Source organism: Micrasema longulum, unplaced genomic scaffold, assembly GCF_059751315.1.
Source record: "Micrasema longulum isolate JH-2025_06_02 unplaced genomic scaffold, ASM5975131v1 h1tg001914l, whole genome shotgun sequence".
Classification (NCBI taxonomy): Eukaryota; Metazoa; Arthropoda; class Insecta; order Trichoptera; family Brachycentridae; genus Micrasema; species Micrasema longulum.
The window spans coordinates 49,301-66,074 of record NW_028279088.1 but is presented as its reverse complement, the minus strand read 5'-3'; the positions used below and the strand labels follow the sequence as shown (position 1 = coordinate 66,074).

Below are 16,774 nucleotides of genomic sequence, written 5' to 3'. Positions count from 1 at the left end.
TTTTTATTGAAGGCTTTTATAAGGTCATTGCTTGACTACCTATTTTTAACATATTTAAGAAAAATAAAATACATAAAATGTATATAACAACAATGCCTGTACACGAATAACTACTATCACCTAGTAAAAGAAATCAGAAATAGTGAGAACTTTTCCTATTGTTACACGAAAAGGAAAATATTTAATAAACCTTCGTGGCCGGTCCGGTCGCATGGAATACAATAAAATGTAGAAATGATTAAATAAATGACGAAGATTATAGTTGTTGATACATCCCACCAATAATGCTTCCATGCTCTGGTTAATATGATAATATGCACGTTAGATAGTTAGTATACAAAGTAAGAACTGATTCATAACATGAAGCGAATTGATGCACAATGCACACCAACGCAACGCCAACGTCACGTACAAAAAATACTACATCTTCAATACATACTTGCGTTTTTCTACTGAATTTGCATATGGAAGAAAGTAGTTTTGTTTACTTATAATTTTCTAACAATATTACGCCTACATCAATCAAAAAACATACGCTGATAAAATAATTAAAACATACTTTTTTAAATACGTAATAGTCAGTTTTTATAATTGAGTTATGTTTGTGGTTAAAAATAAAAATACATAAAATGCCTGCAGTATCAACAAACTGAAAGTTATGTAAAGAACACATTTTAATTGTCAGTGTATTTTAACTTCAATTTAAAAAAACAAATATGTTATGTCAACAATATTTTTAGCTTTTCCTAATGTTTGTGGACTAGGACTGAATTTCGCCCCTTAAGAGTTATCAAGGTTAACATATTACAACAGAGATGGTGATTTTTTTTGAGAAAGGAATGTAGAAAATTAGATAGTCATTTTCATAAGCAACCTTTAAATACACTGATTACGTTATAAATATATTTTATGTTGTGGAAGAAATAAATGAAAAAAGAGGGACCTTTTCAACTATTTCTCCTACAACATAAAATATTAAAATATAACCTAATCAGTGCATGTAACGGTTGCTTATTAAAAATGTTAATTTTATATTTTTCTACAACAACTATGGTAAAGGTGTATGGTGGGGTTTGCATGCTGGTTCAATTGGTGTCCTGGCGAAGAGACGGGTAGGTCTCGAAACCGGCAGACATAGAAAAGTCGGTAAGTGGCTATACACAAATATTTAATAACATTTAGTAAAAGGTTTGACCACAAAGTAAACGCTTTAAATAGTATTAATACGAAAAAACTTATTTTAATTAAGTAGAGTAGAACTCCAATTGTCCGAACTCCGACTATCCGAACTGCTTTCAGAATTTCAGAAAAAAATAAGACGGAAACGTACTGCGATTCGCTAAATAATGACTTGGCTGCCCGAAAACGAATGATGACAGTCAAACAGCTTATTTTGGCCGAGATGTTCAGCAAGCAATGACTTTCATTTACAGTACGGTACGTACCTACTGTACTAATGCACAGCACTTGTAACTACGTTTAACGTGTAAAAGTGTTGTTTTTTCATTGAATTAATTAAAAGCTCATTTTTCATTTTCAATCATTCATTTTCATTTTCAACATGCATACAGTAATTAATTCAAATATACCCTTTTATCGGAAAAAATCCCATTTTCCGATTTTTTTATTATCAAAATAATATTTTAAAGATTTCACAAAATAAATACAAAGTTAAATTAAACCTATATTATAAAAGTCTTACAGTAATTTCAAAATTTGTATTGTATGGCGACGATTTTAAAAACAATAAAATTGAAGAATGGGTCCTATTTAGTTATTTCTATTAAGATAATTTCAATCTTATCAAATGTAAGTAGGAACAATGAGAAACATTTAAATAATTATTATTGTTCGAATTATCACTATAAATTAATACAACTTCTGACGTAAATCTAAGATTATTTATAATTTCGGATAAAATATCGCAGGTACAGAAAAATAATTGGAATATTCATAGAAATAATTACGGCTGCACCGACATAATATTTTTTTTATTCATAAGATAACAGATAATAAAACGAATTAAGTATTATTTATCACTTCAATTTAAGACGAAATTATATAAGTAATAAGTAGTGGCTAGTGACGCACAGATAAAGAAAAGCATGATTATATATTTCTGTACATAGTATCGTATTTTGCGCAAAATAATGACATAATAAACTTTATCTGATGCTCTGAGATATTCAATGATTTTGATGATTGCGAATTCTAAAAAAACAATATTACGAAAGTGTACGTATTTTATTAAATATTTTATTGATTGACGAAAAAAATCCATTTAAACACAAAAAAATATTACAATAAATAATACGTATCCAACAAAATATTCCATGTATATATTTTTTTAAATAAGTACAATTTTTAAACATATTAAGGCAAAAATGACATTAAAAAAAAGGAAACTCTTGTGAATGAAAAACATATTAAACAAAAACATTATTAAGCAGCTCTCTGACAATCTCGGTAAAACTGGGAACGGTTTAGAAGACGGAAGAAATTTACTCAAAATTTAACAAATTTTGCATTTAAAAAAATCTAAATGGAATAATGATATGATAATACAGGGTGTTCTTTAAACCCTGTCACATCCGAAACCACAGTGATCAGTAATGGGCAAGAAGACATATTAGCACATTTAAAAATATATTTAGAACAATGATTTTTTAAAAAAATAAAATATTTATAAAAACAAACGGTTGCTTACTTCTGCAGGGGAGAAATGAGGGGAGCGCGGTTTGGTACCAGACTCCCCCCTCCCCTCCTCGTTTCACCCCTGCAAAAGTAACCAACCATTTGCTTTTTTTTATATTTTATTTTTTAAAATTTTATTTGTTTTAAAATATTATTTTATTGTGCCAACATGTCTTCTTGCTCATACTGATCATCGTGGTTTCGGATGTGACAGGGTTTAATGAACACCCTGTGTAGATACTATCTTATTTTAAGTGTTCACTATCTATGTTGTAATATACAATAAATTTTGTATTTTTTGTTGATGACATTAATTTACTTGCTATTATTTTGTTTTAATGAAATTGAGTATTGGATAAAAATGATTTTAAAAAATATCAACCCGCTTGGAGTGAGGCTATCGAAATTCATTAAAAACATTCAACAAAAATAAAGCTGAATCTAATTCAGTGCAAATTGATGCTAATCAAATCTAATTAAGTTGGTTCATAATGCACACATTGCATATTATGGATTAATTTTTACTGTTCATAAAATATTCATATTCTCATTTAATTGCCAACTACGACTAGCTATTATGATTCTGATTTGTGCGGATTATGACAACAATGAATTATGTTTTATTCGTTCTTTCTCTATTTTCACAACATATGTTTTTAACAATGTTTTGAGTTTGTCTAAATTCTTGTAGACAAGAACTGGATTTAACTCCCTAGAGAACTGTTAATATTACCATATTACAACAGAGATGGAGAACACTGAGAAGGGAATATAGAAGTCTACGCATTTACAGGGCTTGTGACCTGTCATTGGCTGGTTAAAGTGGCTACTTTACTCACTGTGTAACACCATTCTGCGTATATTTGAACATCTGTCTATATTTGAACATATGCCTATATTTGAACATCTGTTACACAATGTGTAAAGTGGTCAATTAAATCAGCCAATGACAGGTTATGAGCCCCGTACATGCCTAGACTTCTATATTACCTTCTCTAAAATGTTCTCCATCTCTGTTGTAATATATGTTATTGTCTGTAGCTTGTATAAATTCTACTTATTTTGTGTAAATAATAAACATTGTGTTCAAACGCTGCAAATACATTTTTTTAAATGGTGTGATTATTTTTTTATTTATTTATTTAATCACTTTATATACATCTACAGTTTACTTGAATATGCATAAGGGCGGGGATATTGCCTTAAGGCAATTTCTTCCGACCCAAACCGTTCAATTTGAGAAAATCGGCGGTAAGTGAACATATATCATTCGTTCTTGTGCAAAAATACAAATTAACGTAAACGAATAAAATGTTTGTTTTAAATTATAACTGAAACCAAAGTAGTTACTTTAATAGAAAAACAAAGAACACAATAAACCATTTCTATTACTTTTAAAAACATAATGTAATATTGTACTAATAAAATCACTACTCATAAAAATGTTTGAATTTACATTTTATGACAGTATCATTCGTTGTGAATATTAAAAAAATCAATGAAAGTCAAAATATGAAAAGCGAATAAAAGATTTAGCACACAGCTGCATTTTGTGACGTCACATTATTACTATAACAGGTTCTTTGTCCGCAATTCAACATAACACGTTATCTCACAAAGGGATAAGCAATTACCTTTGACTCTTGATAGGATTCTAAAAAATATCTCAGGCGGTTCACATTGCACCAGTTGCAAGAATAGTCGCTAGTCGGTTCGTCGGTTGAACGACCGGAAAAGATAAGGTAGACAGGGATAGTAATAAGTATTATGATATTTAAGTCCCGCACTGAAGTGAAATAACAAGACTAAACGTTTTATATTATGTAGAGGACATCGTAATTGAACTTAGCTCACACCATACGAGTATACTACGTGACGTGCTGCTGCTATTCAAACTTGGGAATTATCTAATGTATTACAGTTGCGAATGAATCGGATATTCGCAGCACCAGCCACATCAAATAAAATATACAATTATTTCATTTCCGCTTCGAAAAAAGGACTTTTGACAACCGTCGCGTAGGTCCTCAAATGTGGTTTTGAACTTTGTGAGGAGTGAAAAGAGACTCTCACGCGAAAGTTAAGTATGTATTTATGTTTAACGCTTTGAAAAATTAAATACTGCGCGCCTAGATTGTGTGAAGTCTTTGTCTTTAAGAAAGGGGTTGTAAGAACAATATGAAGATGAGCGAATTGATAGACAATCAATGATGGCAGACAGCGATGACAGAAAATTGATGAAATTTTTCACTGCCAAAAGACTACAGCTGTCCTCAAATTAATGTTAGGAATTTATTTTATAGTTTTACAAAATTCAAACGAATAATAATACGCACATCTAAATTAATTTAGCATATAAATAATACTCTCACACTTTCGCGCACGACACATGATAATATACAACACGTAAATCTTCCTCTAGAACACAATTGCTAGTCAAAAAATTCAAACCACGTTAAATAAATCCGATTAGATCCACTTTTTGACTAACGTATTACTTGCGATTAAAGCATCACCCGCGTTTATTAAACGATCAATGAGTTAAACAATAGGGTACGTTATACATAATTATTATTATTTAGAAATACATCATTATACATATACGTACATAAATATGAAGTTCAAATCAAATAACGACTGAGTAACATAGTTCCCCAGCATGTACATAATAATAATAGTTTGATTTGTAAAATAAAAAGGTTTTTCTAAATATTGAAAGAACATTTTGTTTATTTTTTTAATGTGCCCAGTTTTGCAAACGTGCGCCTAAAATATATTCGCTACAGGTGACAGCGTGACAGGTGGAGTGATGTCAACACTTAATCCGGCCGATACGATAAACTGTATATATTATATAGCATAGGTACTTAAACAATACCCTCGAACTCAGCCTGAGGAGTCATTATACAGTACTTCTTGCGTGTCCAGGTGAGGGCCTTTGTCAACTTTGAAGCCAGTTAAAAAGAAAAACTAAAATCGTACTAGGAAAAATTTACTTAATGTGCAACAGGTTTGTTAGAAGTCATTCAACTGCAGAGTTTGAGTGGTGACTCAACTTATACTTTAAAGTTTATTTTTATTTTTATGGTGAATGTTTTTTTTTTGACATAATAAAACTTATGAATTTAACGATTCCAACTACTTTTACTGGTAAAATGATATGTATATAATATGATGTATGATACACTATCATCACCGCGATAAACAATGAAAATTCTGAAGCACCAGAAGTACATTTCAAATCCAGCCAGATAAAACAAACATCCGATTGATAAAGAAAACGTGACTGACATTTTGTCAGTTTCGTTTCCGTGACTAGAATCAAACCATAAACAAACCGAATTTATTGCAAGAAAATAATGCAAAACATTATCCCAACAGTTAACGATTCCCGATAAAGATTATTTTTTAATATTTTTCACTTCAAACTTCGGAAAATCGGGATATAAATCTTTATTGAATATTATATTATCATATTCACCTGGTCCGTTTCGATAGATGAGCACTGTTTGATTATTATTATCTAATTCTGTTGACGTTTAATTCACGGTCACTGAAAACTCGACAGCTCCGATAATACTTATTCTGCCAACTGGCGCGATGCGCGCTATGCCAAAAGCAGTCGAACACTAACTGACGCGAGCGGAGTAGGCAAGAAACTGTTTCATTCGATTCAAAGTATTTCCCAACAGCCTAATAGTGGCCGAGTAATAAAACTCGACGAGAACGTGTGTCATGAACCGATATGAAGAAAAACATTTCCACTGATATTGCTGGAAGACTTTCTGCACCGTGACTTCATTTTACTTGGAACAGGTGGTTTTGTTTTGTGAACACGGTGCAAACGAGTTTATCACGCCACAAAAAATCATGGGGGAAAATTTATAAGGCTGTGTTTTGTCGTCGACCTTTCACTTTGAGCTAAAGTAATCCATGTAAAAGGATAAGAAAATGAGGTTAGATTTTTAAAATATCGTTCATAGTTTATTTACAATTTATTAACGGAAGTTTTCGTTCTGTTATTTGATATTTAATTTGTTTACATTAACATGACGTGGGCTTAGTTCGTAGAAAAACACGCGTTGGTATTTTTTTAAGTTATAAATTATAAGATGTTATATAATAAATTGTTTACAATAAGCGCAGTTTACTTAGTGGTATAACGAACAAATATTTTTTTGCTGGCACCACTAAACCTACCGGTTTCTGATCGAAAACATGAGCGGATAAAACTGTTAAGTGACAAAAACACAAAGCAGAGATACTTGGGGTTAAGGTTTTTAACACCAGTACAATTATTCATAAAATAACACCTTCATTTGCTCTCAAAACCGGTTTTCTGCTAATTTTTATAGTGAAGTTGGCTTTATGTGTACTCTTTATTTATCTGAAAAAAATATTTTTAAAATTTGCGAGAGGTATAACATAATCTTCATCTACTCGTGTCTTTAGTTTAGCATGGAAGTTTTTAACCTCGAAGTCAGTATCAGACAACAACAAATAAGTAAAACTCCAATTATCCGGATTAGTGCCAGATTTTATTGCTTTTTAAATAATACAGCGAGTTGGAATTACATTAAAAATTTCCTTAAACGTGTCCAGCAAAGTTGATTGAACAATTTTATTAAAATTAAATGCATCTCCTTTATTTTTTATTTCCTGATAACGGTTGGATATTCGGCAATGCGGATGACTGGAGTTCGGATAAACTTAGTTTTATTGTAATCTTATTATCTCGATAAAATCATGCTGAATAATAAAGAATTTTCAGCAAAACCTCCCGTTTAATCACTGAATATTTAATAGTGTTTTCCTTAATTTAAATAACTTAATTAATTAATTTAAAAAAATTCTGTCTTGATAAATTTTGATTAAAAAATGTAAAGTTATTAAAAGTTTATATTAGTTCTGAAGATGTTATGAACTAACTTAATAAAGAATAAATAAATAAATAACAATAATCTGAATTCTCCTCGTTTATACTTATATCATTAATAAACAATTATCCTTATTTTTTTTATGTAACAAGATAAAATCTCTTTTAACGCGGAGTACAATATGTCCACTCTTTAAACGTAGTTACGTTATTTTACGATAAGCACCAATTTTTATGTAACAAGAGAAAGTTTCTTTTAACGCAGAGTACAATATGTCCACTCTTTAAACGTAGTTACGTTATTTTACGATAAGCGCCAAGTTCTGGGTCAAAACAGAGTACTCATCAAGTCAAAAACACCATTGAGGGTTCTGAAACTATTTAACATACATAACTGTTATATTTATTCAGCCCAGACAGTGGGAATAAACAAAATAAATACATCACTATTAATTTTGTAATCGATTCTTGAATAACAAAATGGTGAAATGTGATTTCAGCGAGCATTAAACCCAGACCAGAAGATCAAGGCTTCGAAAACTCTAAAATTAGTTTTACGAGACAAATTTTACGATACCTGATAGAACGGGGCCATAGACAATCCAAATTATTTTCACTCAATGTCGCATTCTTCGACGTGTGTTGACTGGTGAGCTATTTTGGAACATAATAGTGTCGAAATGATCGGAAAACATCTCGTTAGATTCATGCTGGTTTTTAAAATCAAATCAACAAACGATTGATAAACTTACGTGGCGAAGTTGATTCGAAACGTACAGGAGATACAAAATCCTTTTTTTTTAAAACAATATTTACAAATGAATAATCTCAAAATTAAAGTCTCGCTGAATTGCAAGCATACAATGCGTCTGGAGGTTCTTATCTGTTTTTATTATATCTGATAATTGACGTGCATTAATAATTTAAATTAAGACAGGTGTCGTGACGCAGTTGGTTAGACGGCCGACTGTGAAACTGGCGTCGCGGGTTCGATTCCCGCCAGTTGCAAGAAAAAAATCCACGAAAGTTTTTTTTCTCAATTGGTCTGGGTGTTGTGGTGAACTTTTCATTACCTCTTTCCATGTTCCCTCTTTCCCACCTGCTGACAAGCCTCTAAAATAGAGGCTTAGCGGGTTATTAAAAAAAAAATGTTACATGTTTTTTAAAATTATTATTATTCAAATAACAAATATAAGTATACAATATTACTACTAAATACAATTTTTATATTAATTCAATACATATTCATTACGACAAATAATAAACAATTATTGTGTATATAATGGGGATTGACATCTTACAATAGTTTGTTTATTTTACTATTAATTATTATCTTTTTTAGGATAACATATAAATTACAAAAAAAACTGCGATTTTAATCAGTGCTACACAAAAAATAATGATAAGTATAACTTTTCTGGTTGTATTCCTGACTGCACTTTTTAATTTCTTCGATAATTCATTAATACAATATTTTCCCCGTCAACCGCAATGAGGAAGTTCGGCGTTTTTATTTTATTAATTTGTTAATCGACTATTAAGGGAGGTAATTAAAAAAAACAAATTATATGGTTTTATCAGCACTATGATTTTTTAAAGTTTTGTATTTCTGAAAAAAATCCGCGTGTGTCGTCAGAGGTTCTTTTCCGCTTATTCTCGATCAGTTTTGCCCATTGGTGCATTGACGGCAAGCAAACTGGAAATCTTCCATAATTCTCTTATCATTGGTTGATTCATAAGAACTAGTGACGTCGTTCTAAGTAGGTAATTTTTATTATTTTTTTCGTGTATTTTCAGAATACTTTGCCGTAGAATGTAATGCTCCAATATTTACCGCGCGCAAGAAAACATTTATTGTATCGAATTTCCCGTAGGGCTGAAGTTCCTCACTTGAGCATACATCTCACTCCCGAAAACTAAAAAGTAGTCTTGACATATACAATTTTTATTATATTAAAGTCGATTATTTAAACAAGCTTCCCAGAATCGAAATCCGTTAAAAATGGGCGATAAATAGAAAATTGAAAAGAAAATGGGGGAAACTTTTCTCAGTTTCAGGAATTAAGCGGAAGTCTAATAACTTTGTCAATAAATCTAGTTCCAATTTTGCAGATCAGAGAAAAACAAACATCGCATCACGCCGTTTCTCCACAAGGGTAGACAGAGGATAGAAGTGGACACTCAGATCACATTATGGTCCCCGTTAAGAAACTATATGTTCATTGTACAAGCTCTATCTGCCCACTAGAAACGGCTGAATTTTTAAATATTTTTTTAAAACTATAAATCGAGACTAATTTTCACCAGTCTATTTTTGGTTAGTTGGAAGATATTACATTTATTTATGTACGAGTTTTAAAATAAACAAATATTTTACACGGACATCTCTTCCTCCACATTTATGCACGCACGTCAATTATTCTGGCTTTTGATAAATTCATTACAAAATATTTGGCAAATATTATCTATCGCCCTCGTGGTGTAATGGTCAGCGTGTTTGCCTTCCATGCGAGAGGTCTCGGGTTCGATTCCCGACATGGTTGATATGAAATATTTATTTTAAAAGGTGTTTTCACTCTAGAATATTTTATAGTCCCTGGACTGATACCTGAAGCGTAAGACTGATCACCTTACCTTCATGTAACAAATAAATTATCAAGATACGCTGCGATTGGTATTCCAATGCAGTGCCCTATGCACCATTAGGTGTGGAAAGGTAAATATAGTGATGATGATATAATTAGGGTCCGTATTCTAATGGGAAGTTCAAATTTATCTTCGATTTTATCTACAAAGTAAAATTAAGTTTTCTCTATGAAAAATAGAATATTATTACATTTTTTTTTTCTAAACATGTTCAATTACAGGTTTCCGACGAAGATATTTTGAATGTATATACAAATATACACATTTTCGTACATAAATATCGATGTTACTTTATACCGTCTCGATATGTACCGATGAAGATAGCGTTTGTAATCGCGGCCCAAGTAGATAATCAGACAGCAATAAATATTTATTCGATATAATTTATAATTACCGCTAATCGTGGATTTTAGTTACACCTATACAAACGACTCCATCCTCCAGGAACTAGCTGTAGTCAAAAGACTATGATATGAAAAAAACTTCATACATGTTGCCAAAAAGAATGAAGAGTCTTAAGAAGCCGCTAGAAAAAATGACAGTTGAGGGGTGAAGCCAGAAAGAGGATCGTCTCTTACAAGACGGTGCGACCAAATAGCGGGGTCCTTATTAAACGCTGGCCTCGACGTGACCTAGGAGCCCCAGGACCATGAAGAATGGAATAGAGGCGTATCTTGCACCTGGTGCCTGACATCTCAGGAAATCTCAATGTCAGCTTTGAGCAAGGCTATTAAGAAGACGATACAAACTGAAAGAATTATAAAACTTAGTAAATAATTGTACACTTAGTTTAAAAAATTAACACGTAGGTAAGCATGTAAGCATACAGCGAATTTGAATATATTCAATCTCAATATCCTTGAGATCGGTCAACGGCCAACTGACTGGTACTGTTCAGTTCAACTGACTATTTCGCAACATGTTTTTAGATCACAGCAACTCAACGTTTTCTGAGTTTTACAATAAAACGCAAAAAATCGCTAATAGCGCGCATTAGTACGCGTAATTGAGGACTGTTTTCACAAAGTGAAATTTCTACAAAAAATACCTAATGCGTTTTTTTATTGAAATGGGTTCTTCCGTGTGAGCTCTATCGATTGGTGAAATAAAATTTTGACAAAACGATATATGTGCGAAGTTGTAGCGGTTCAAATATCGTGGATTTTAACAATTCGAAATATCTACACTCCATAGAGTTTCCACAAAGCGAAATACCTACATATTTTTTGGGGTGTTAAGTTTTTTAAAATAGAAAAAAAAACACAAACAAAACATGATTCCGGCCAAGAAAAAAGAAGATGTAAAGAAACTTCTGGCCTACTGTATAATAATAATAAAATAATATTATTTGAAATAAATTTTGTCATCATTTTGTTTGTGCTATTATGTATGTAAAAAATATATAGGAGGTAAATACCTAAATGTGTATTTTTACATAGGTACTAAGATATGTCAGAAGGCATATAATTTTACAAAAAATCAGTTTTCCATACATTCCTATCACAAAATAAATTTAGAATATTTTTATAAATAATTCTACTGATTCTACATTATTTATTTTTTTATTTTTTATGTTGTTTTTTTGGATTTTAAAAGAGCCTTCGAAACAATAGACCGAGAAATAATTATTAAAAAATTGAAAAAAATAGGAATAAAAGGAAAAATAAAATGGTTTGAAGAGTACCTTGGCGATAGATACCAAATAACGAAGGTGAATGATGAAATTTCCGAGCCCCTCAAAATTTCATTGGGAGTACCACAAGGATCGGTTCTCGGACCGGTTTTGTTTATTATATACATAAATGATACTGTCGAAACATTAAAATATTCAAAAATAAGACTCTTTGCAGACGATGCCTTAATATATATATCGGGAGAAAATTATAAAACAATTATGGACAGACTAAATCATGATCTTAATAGTGTATCACTGTGGCTAAAAATTAATAAATTAAAATTAAATGTTAACAAAACTAAATATATGAATATAGGAAACAAAAGAATAGAAATTACACCATCAATTGTAATAGAAAATGAAAAACTTAATGAAGTCACTGAAATTAAATATTTAGGTGTAATGTTGGATTCAAAACTTACATTTCACCAAAACGCTAAGATGGTAATAAATAAGATTGCAAAAAAATATCAATTTTGGGAAGGATCAGAAGATTTATTGATAAGGACTCCTGCAAAACTATTTACAAAGCAATTATTGAACCACACGTTAACTACTGTAGTAGCATTTTATTTTTATCAAACAAAGAAAACATAGATAAACTAACTGTATTACAAAATAAAGCCTTTAGAATCATTTTGAAAAAAAACAGATATACGAGGGTAAAGTCGATGGTAAATGAAATGAAATTATTAACATATAAACAAAGAATATTTTACAATACAATGATATTTGTTCATAAAATTATAAACTCTAATAAAAAAACAGAATTTTGGAAAAAAATTGATCGGAACCTGCATGAACACGATCACAATACTAGAGAAAAGAACAAAATTAGACTTCCATTTAGGAAAAAGGCAAAGTCACAAAATTCAATTTTATTTAAAGCAATTAAAAAGTATTACGAAATGGAAAAAAATATTTATGAAGAAAAAAACATATCAAAATTTAAAATAATGGTCAAGACATATGTGATAAACAATTTATAAATTAAATATATTTTCAATGTTATTATTAGAACACACATAACAATATGTATGATATGTGTGCCCTACTTTAAGATTTAAATAAATAAATAAATATATGTGTAAGGATTTTATATAATATCTATAAAATTTAATTTTTATTTTATTAAAAATCGTAATAGTTTTATTTTTAACATGAAAAAACCTCCTGAAAATTTTACATTTTGTAGATATCTCGCTTTGTTAAAACGGTCCTAAATTCAGAAATATTCGTTAAAAAACATCTATTTTATACTTCAAATGGAAAGACTAAATTTAAAGAAATTTGAATTTCTGGCGATAGTCAGGTGAATGACCGGACTGTCAAGTTTTTAGATAAAAAATATTCATGGTTAATGCGTTCGGCTACCATTCGTAATATCTCAAGTTCTATTTCCGGCATTGTCAACATGTAATATTTATTCGAAAAGGTGTTTTTTTACGGCTATGTATAATGTAATAAATAATTATGCTCAGTACGATCGTTGTGCCAGTGCATTACTCCTTGCATAATTACCATGAATAAGAAGAAGAATCTAATGAGCCAAAAGTGCGAACGTGATGCGTGTAATTGGTGTTCTTATAAAGAGCTCAGTGTGGATAAGGGTGATTTTAGGAATATTTATAAGCACATATATTATAATTTAGGTATTATACGATATCGATTAAACGTTGTATGTGATAATTTAAAATGTGAAAGAGACGTGTGAAAGCTGAGCATCTGGCTAATAGAACGTTTTCGTGTCTCAAACATTGCGGGAATCAAATCTAACATTGAAAGAATATTCCTTTTTACTCCATACTGATAGGAATTGGATTATTGCTAATAATCATGAATACATAGTTTATGTGATAACTCTTCATTGTAATAATCGTTAATATGTAGGTACATATTAATATGAGGCCTATGTTTCCACCAAAGCAAATTTTTGGCAAATTATGAAAAACGGTTTTCGAGTTCAATATCACTTTTTTGTTATTTATTATATGTTGCTAATTATATTTTGCATTTATCATGTTTTCGAGTGATAAACGAAGTTTAAGAAGTCAAGTCGAAGTCCTGGAATGGCGACCCAGAACGGGTAGAAGAAGTGTCGGCAGGCCTCAGACAAGGTGGTCTGATGACATAAGACGAGTTGCAGGAAGTGGTTGGATGCGGTTGGCTCAGGATAGGGAAATATGGAGACTAAAGGGGGAGGCCTATGTTCAACATTGGACAAGAGACGGCTGATGATGATGATGATGATACTGAAATGTGTATCTAATTATTAAAATGTATGTATATTTTGTCAATTTTTTTATATATTTTTATTTTTAATTTCCGTTCTGAGTAAATTGTTTTTGGAAACACGAAATAGTGTATTTAAAAATACTAATGTGGAATAAGTGGCCTTTGAAAAAAACACTAAAAAATCTGTCATGGGGAATGCTGCATTTAAAGTCATTAATGTTTTATTCTATTCTATTTAATTATTTTCATTTTCAAGATTATTCGATCAAAAGATCATCTGTTGTAACACGTGACAGAAGGTGCTCTAACTATTGGTCGATTTGGAATAAATCCAAATGACTAGTCACAGAATCCGGAATAAGTTTGGTTTTTAACTAACACGCACTTTAAAACTGATTTTTGGTCTGGATTTAACGGAATTAGTTTATTAACATAAAAAAAATGTGTTCAACCTGTTTTGAACAAATACGTTGCATTTATAACGCACTTTTTCAAAGTACTGGAACAAGTGCACTTCGGAAATACAGACTTAATCAAATAAAATAAAAATAAACCATCATCTCTTGTGTTCTTGTATCACCAATATCGTGTGAAGGCAAGGTATTGCATGACTATTTTTGCTTGAAATAATAATTACTAAAAGATAACTAAAAAAAGATGCCTCGTATAGAGTACAGATCAATAATTGAAAGCAACATTCCGTGCAATTGCGTTTACTGACACGTTTTCATCAGATATCACGCTCATTTACTTCTTATTAAATGAGCAAATTTTATTTGTTGCCCTAAAAAAATTACTAATTTATCAAACACGCAATTTTAAAATAACTTTGTAGATCACGGCCTTCCAGATATTGGAAGGGTTTTCTGGGTTCTTATGACATGTATCAGTAAACACAGATCAAACTAGATGGTGAAAGTTACAATATCTACACAGGCATAACAGTTTAGAAAACGCTACTATTATGCAATTATTTTAAAAACATTTTTTAAATATTTTATAAAGATAAAAAAAAGATTACTTAATTTAGTTGGATAGAAATTTAAATTTTAAGTAGTTCTTTACTTATATAACAATACGTTCGCCGAATACGTATTGGCAAACGTAAGGGGGGTATTTGTGGCCGGAGGAACGGGCACACGCGCTGGCACATGCACCGGCGCGCAATCCGCCTGTTGGTTTTACAACGTCGTCCACACGTTGGCCCAGGCTCAGAAAAAGAAGTGTTTTGGAAACAGTATTACAAAATAAAAAAATTGAGTAGCGTGGCTAAATTGTTGCCACCCTCCCCCCAAACAGGTAGTGGATCAGGCCAAATAGGTAGAAAAATGTTTTTTTATTTATAGTGTTTTTGTTTAAAGTTTTACGTAGTTTTATTATGTTTTATTTGTATTTGAGATTATGATTTAATTGTGTATAATAAGGCATGTTTAAAATTATATAAAATGTCTCCCTCGGCACGGAACACCCCACTCCCATTGCAAGGGAACATTATCTTTAATAAACCCTTGGTAATACATAAATTGTAAAATAACAAACAGATAAATAAATATATCATGTCAAAGAAGCTTTTTCCAAACCTGCGCATATACAGGGTGTTATTTAAACCCTGTTACATCCGAAACCACGATGATCAGTATGGGCAAGAAGACATATTAGCATATTTAAAAAAATATTTGGAACAAATATTTTTTTTTTAAATATAATATTTAAAAAAACAAATGGTTGCTTACTTCTGCAGGGGAGAAGCAAAGGGAGCGCGGCGCAGTATCAGACTCCCCCCCTTCCCCCTTCTCGTTTCACCTCTGCAGAAGTATGCAACCATTTGCTTTTTTGATATTTTATTTTTTTAAATTTTATTCGTAGATACTAAAAAAATATTTTAATGTGCTAATATGTCTTCTTGCTCATACTGATCATCGTGGTTGCGGATGTGACATGGTTTAAAGAACACCCTGTATACCTACTAGGAATTTCACTATTTACACTTACGCAGAATTCCGACCACACAACAGTTTGACTTTATACTAACAGTATCACAACAAAACTATGTAAACAAACTAATCGTCACAGATGTCGTGTTATACCGTCGCATCGTGTCCATAAACACTCTCGATAACCGGGAGCTGTTGCCAAATCGAGACAATGAAGTATTGAAAAACAACCCGGGAAAATAAGATACCACTCATTGAATAACAAGTATTATGTATGCGTTATTACTATTATTGTGAAGTTGTGACCTTCTAGTGGAATATTAAGTTAGTAGATAGGAACCTTGTAATAAAGTAACTGTTATTCTCGTAGGTAAGATTATATTAATAGTCGGGCTGCCCAGCGCGCCATTACGAACATCGAATGTTAACACTAGTCTAAATGGACATTTTCACCGGATTTGGAAAGTAAAATTTGTATAACTATGCTGGATTTTAATACAAAAAATATTTATCCTTGCTAACCGAAGAATGAATGTTCGCCAAAACAGCAATAAATCTGTATAAGAGAGAGCACGAATAACTCATAACAAAGAAGACAGACACGCTGTTCTGTGGTTAGTGTTTTTGTGAAACAGATTCAGTCGGTTATTGACAGTAATGGGAGACGCACGCATGTAAAATTAGCAACGTATTTATAATTTTTAAATTTACTTC

General features: G+C 31.2%; 1 protein-coding gene across 2 annotated transcripts in view; it reads right to left on the bottom strand.

Moving 5' to 3' along the window:
• The window catches only part of Lpin (phosphatidate phosphatase LPIN), a 72,505-nt gene that overhangs the window by 49,101 nt on the left and 6,630 nt on the right, over positions 1-16,774 (bottom strand). The window contains exon 1 of one of the 2 annotated variants that reach the window (XM_088238532.1): positions 6,176-6,329. The exons of the other annotated variant lie outside the window; for it this stretch is intronic. The gene's annotated coding sequence lies outside the window, so the exon portion shown is untranslated. Of the gene's footprint in view, positions 1-6,175; positions 6,330-16,774 lie in introns of those variants that run through there. 2 annotated transcript variants of the gene reach the window in all.